At 40.0% G+C, this 5,204-nt stretch overlaps 1 long non-coding RNA gene across 1 annotated transcript in view; it reads left to right on the top strand.

The window, feature by feature from the left end:
• Window positions 1-1,714: 1,714 nt before the first annotated feature.
• The window catches only part of LOC108886875 (uncharacterized), a 4,410-nt gene continuing 920 nt past the window's right edge, over window positions 1,715-5,204 (top strand). Inside the window, exons 1-3 of the long non-coding RNA XR_001961513.1 lie at window positions 1,715-1,732; window positions 3,424-3,535; window positions 5,102-5,163. This is a non-coding gene — a long non-coding RNA (uncharacterized LOC108886875). The remainder of the gene's footprint in view (window positions 1,733-3,423; window positions 3,536-5,101; window positions 5,164-5,204) is intronic.

Below are 5,204 nucleotides of genomic sequence, written 5' to 3'. Positions count from 1 at the left end.
CTCTGTATCCCTCTCGTCTTCCTGCACATGCTTCAAAAAAGAAGCTCTGTAGCAGAAATTCCTGCCACACACTTTACAGTTGTATTTTCATGTGAGATAAATCTTTACAGTCTTTGTTCTTAGGTCTCTTAGGTTTGTTTGATGTTTGTATTTTTGTTTTAATCTTTCGCATACAAGGTCCCTCTTTGGTCTCATCTTTATCACTGTCTCCATCGTCACTGTCAGTTCTGTCACTTTCCCTCCACTCCTCATCACTGTCACCCATTTTACTCTCAGCATTAGAGCACTCTCCCTCTGACTGTCTGTCAGATCTGTCTGTTTGATCCCTGCAGCTGTTTTCTTCGTTGTGTGTTTGTAAATGCCTCTTCAGGCTCTCCTCAGAGTCCAGATGTTTTCCGCAGACTCCAACAGATCTGTGCTGTGCTCATGCTTGAGTACGTGTTTCAGAAAAGAGCGTTTGTACTGGAAAAACTTCCCACACACTCTGCAACAGCTCTGTCCTGTAGTTTGGCTCTTGTCTCTTGCAGCAATTTTCCTTGTGTGTTTTTTCAGTTGCTTCCCACCAGCACCTTCATGGAAAGACCTCCCGCACATTTTGCAACAGTTTTTCACCTTGACTCTGTCTCAGTCTGTGAAATGTTCTTCTTTTGGTTGATCTAAGCCATTTCTCACTTAGTTCTCTATCACTGTCATTATCTTCACTCCCAGCTTCTGAATTTTTTGATAACAGACCCTCCTGGTCAACAAATGGTAGCCCACAGCGCTCTGCATGAGTCTCTGTGACCATCGTAGTTGAGGTGCCCTGACGATGTGAGGGTTTACCGTGGATAAACTCTGAGTCTGTCTCTGTGGAAGTGTCTTTAAACTGTGGCAGACCTGATGTTTTTTGGACTTGGCTGGGGCTCCTGCTTTGCTCATGTTTCTGCTGATCAGGGGGTATGTCCAACCCAGAGAGTGGCAGTCTGTCTGAAGAGAAGACAGAAAAGAACATTCAGAATGGAAATACCAGCCCCGAGAGTGCCTGTGAAGAGTGTGTGCACGAGCAACAAAAAAAGCCCTATCCCACAATTACCCCAATCAAATTAACTAAAAAAATTATTTTCTTCATTTAGAAAATGTATGAGCATATGCAAGGAAACTGGCTGAATATAATTTACTCAATTCCTTATTTTAATTTCCTTATTATTTTATTCAACATTTCAATACTGCTTGTTTTTATTTTCAACAATATTTTGTTGTCACTTCCTGTAAGTAACTGATGGTTAACAACATCCTTTCTTTAGGAGGTGTGATTCTGTTTTGGACAGGAAATCTCATTTGTAGCCTACAGCATTGACTGTCACTGTACTCATCCTCCATGTTTTAGGAATAAAGTTAGTTTGAAAAAAACTAGTATAACTCCAGTTTAGAATTATTCCCACCAATCAGAAGCGGCTGCTGGCGGAGTAGAGTGGGCCGACCAATCAGCGTTCGCCTGTCGACGTTTGCTGGCGTGTGTCGTCATTGACCACGAAGAGAGGAGAGGAGAGCAGAGCGGCGGAGAAATCATGTCGAAAAACGAGTGGAAGTTTTTGAAGTAAAAGCAACGTTCTAGTCTTCGTTTCTTGCTTTGGTTTGTTAGCACTTTGAGTAACTTAATTACTGAACACGTGGATGGATGGTAAAACAAGCTTTGGAGCAGTTTTCGTCGGAACACGAGTGAGGCTGGACACCGGAGCACACCTACACTAAGGTAAGGCTAACGAGCTAACTAATTAGCAGCGATCATTAGCATTAGCATTAACCTTAGCCTTCTCTTTTAATGATATGTTATGGGCTTATTTCCATTTCAGTCGTGTTCATAGCGTGGTCAAGAGTGTGTTTATGTGACTAACGCCTCTCTGACATGAGTTCAGTTTCCCCTAATGTGGACGGATAATAATAACGTGGGCATCCCCTGGTAGTCTGGTTGCAACCATTTGTGGTCATTTAGCATCTCTTTATGGTCAAGTTGCAGACATTTTGTGTCTCAGTAATTTGTGCATCATCTTGGTCATTTTAATTTGAGTTTGTTGCAGTTAAGCATCTGGTTGTGTTTGTATCTCTTTATGGTTACCTTTTTTGTATCTGTGTTCATTTAGCATCGGTTTACATCTTTCTTAGTTTATGAAAGTTCGCCTTGTTATACTTGGCCCACAAGGGGGCAGTATAGAGAGGAGTGCAATATGCTCTAAAGAGACATATCTTGACATAGACTGAACAGGTATAGAGTTTTGTTGCCAACATATTAGCTTGAGCATATAATTTTACGTATTGTCTACACATATGATCATCATTTCATCTGTAAGAAAGTGCCCCAGATATTTTATTTTATTACAAACACTGAGCTCTTGCCCTGATAGATAAAATTCAGTAAAGTTGAGATCCTTATCTTTTGTTCTACATATCTTGACCATGCTGTTTTTAGCATTACATAGTACATCATGTTCTACCCCATACTTAGTGCTAGGTGAGAGGCATCAATAAAACCTATTAAAACCAAGGAGTTTTGCCTTGTATATATTTGGACGCTTAGCTTTAAAGCCAAACTGGTTGTCTGTGGTACCAAAGTGTTGACATAGATGATCCAATAGAACCCTCTCCAGGACTTTAGATACCACACTAGCTAATGCAATTGGCCTATAATTGTCCAGGCCCCCCACCTTGTCGGCTTTATCCTGACAGGCACAAGAGTCACATAGAATCTGGCAACACTCCATAGATCATAAAAATCATGAGTCAGCAAATTTAGAATTTTGATTTCACTGTTCATGAAGTAAAACGGCTGCTCTGAATTTTTGAGGTCATAGGTTTGATCTCCAGGTGCTGGAGTGAATTTTGCAGTCCAATACTCAAAATAAACGACTAGATATTTAGTGTCTCATTATAACTTTGTGGCTGTTTGCATCATTTTACATCTCAGGTTTTGTCACTTTGTGGTCATTTTGTATGTAGAGACACAGTTTGCATGTCTGACTGTTTTACATCCATGTCTGGACAGCTTTTTGTCTGTGGTTGTTTTGAATCTGATAATTTCTTGTCTGTTTTTTAGACAGTGTAGTTTTGTGTCTGTTCCCAGTCATTTTACTTTTCTTTCATTATGGGGGTTTAGCATCTTGTGATATTTTGTATCTCAGGGATATATTTTCAGGATATGTTGCAGATGAAAAGTATGGTATGAGTATGGTAGTAGTTTTGTTAAATAAAATTTAATTCTGTCCCCCCTCCACAGTGTATGAGCTGAGATTACTGTTTGAAATAATTACAACTAAAACATTTAATTGACACTCAAAGGGTGATTGTCAAGGTTTTAATATTTTGTTTACAGTGTTGTGTTCTCCCACACAGTTTGTACTACTGTTGTTCATTATTAGTTTTTTCAAGTGTTGTACTTGTCTTCTCCAGGTCTACTTGTTCAGTTGCTTCAGCCTGTGTGATGGAGATAATATTCTGCTTCATCAACGTTGGAGATGATGTTACACTGGACAGGGACCATGTTTACTACTTCCAAGTCCAGGTACAGCTTCATGTTCCAGGTACAGCTTCATGTTGACACTTAGTTAGTGTCACTAGTGCAGATATCAGATATAGGAAGTAAGACAAGTACTCTGAAGTCTCTGTGTCAGTCTATCTCTGGAGACGTCTTGCAAGGTTTCAGAACCTCCACTCTCTCTGTTTCACATCAGTACATTTGATTTGGAGCTCTGTTTGTGGCACTGAGCAATGACTGAGGTGTGCAGGTCATAACAATAGCACCTGGTGTTTGACAGAAGCATTGTTGTGCATTAAGGATATTTAGGATTACAGCAGGTTAGGTGCTTATACAGACCAGCCTTCCTTGTTCACAAAGCAAAGTTTGTCATTTCACACAACTAGCCTAGCTTACATGTGTGGTTTCACTGGTGTCTCCACATATCTGATCTTTTCGGTTTTCTCTGTGAAGAAAGTAGACACTGGGTCATTTGATATTTGGATGTACATGCAGTGTCTGATGGTCGCGAAAGTGCACCGCTTCATCGTCCGGCATCCCGCCAACAACCTGACGGGGGATGCGCGGACCCAATCAATGCTGTCTGCACATTTAATCCCTGATTATGAAATTATAGATGGTAAAGTGTAAAACTAATTTTAACCACACGTTTAACCAGGTTTTGACTGAAATCTGGATGATATGAAATCACCAATAGCTATAAAGTGAAGAGGCCTAATGAGACTAGGATGTATAAAATAACATAAAGAGTAGAAATAAATGCTTTAGCCCTCTAATTCACTTGTGTGTGCAAGCTGCTGGTGGTGATGTCATATAGTTGATAGACACTGTAACGCTGCATGTTTAAGTGCAGGCCTCTCAGTATCTCTCTGTTCAGTATCTAGAGCCCCATGCAGCACCAGGTTGATTGTGCCAGGTTGTGCCCTTGCCCTGAACCTTTGAGGTGTTATATTCGGGAGCTGGAGTGACTTTTGTAGTCCAACATCTAATATGAGCACCTAGACATTTTGTGTTCCATCCTGGTCATTTGAAGTCAGTTTGTGGAGGTTTTGCATCTTCTTATGGTCAGCTATTTGTCTCATTGTGGTTGTTGTGCTTCGTTTTGTGTGTCTGCTTTGAGGCAGAGTAGTGTCTGTTACTGGTCATTTCTTTGTGGCCATTTTGTTTGATAAAATGTATATTGCAGATGAAGAGCCCTTGGGCCTGTTTGTTGTAGTAATCGATGTCCATCCATTCATCCCGTTGTGTATTTTAGTGATTAGTTATTTGTTTCTGGTGATTTGATACTTGATTTAGCAGTTTTGTGTCAAACACAGGCTTGAAAACTAGATTTTAACTCCATGCCCCTCTACAAGTTTTATGAAGTGAAAGGGTTTATTATGCAGTTCATAATATTATACATGATTGCTTCAGTGGTTATTTGATATACAGTTAAGATAGATCCCAGCTTAGTGTGGATATGATGCTTTTTCTTGAAAGATACTAAATTGGTTATTAGACTTTATGTACGTTTTAGAGTTAAATTGTTGATGAAGAATAGGTAAGCGTGTATTGATAATTTTCCTTTGTATATTTCTCTTGGATTTCCTCCAGGCGTCACCACTTCATCATGAGTGCAGAGACCAGCAGAAGATCCATAACACAGAGGCCTCCAGGTAATTAAGAAACAAGTGTCCACCACAGATATGAAACTGTA

This window comes from Lates calcarifer, unplaced genomic scaffold, assembly GCF_001640805.2.
Source record: "Lates calcarifer isolate ASB-BC8 unplaced genomic scaffold, TLL_Latcal_v3 _unitig_1156_quiver_1951, whole genome shotgun sequence".
NCBI classification, from domain to species: domain Eukaryota; kingdom Metazoa; phylum Chordata; class Actinopteri; family Centropomidae; genus Lates; species Lates calcarifer.
This window is presented reverse-complemented; position numbering and strand designations above follow the sequence as displayed.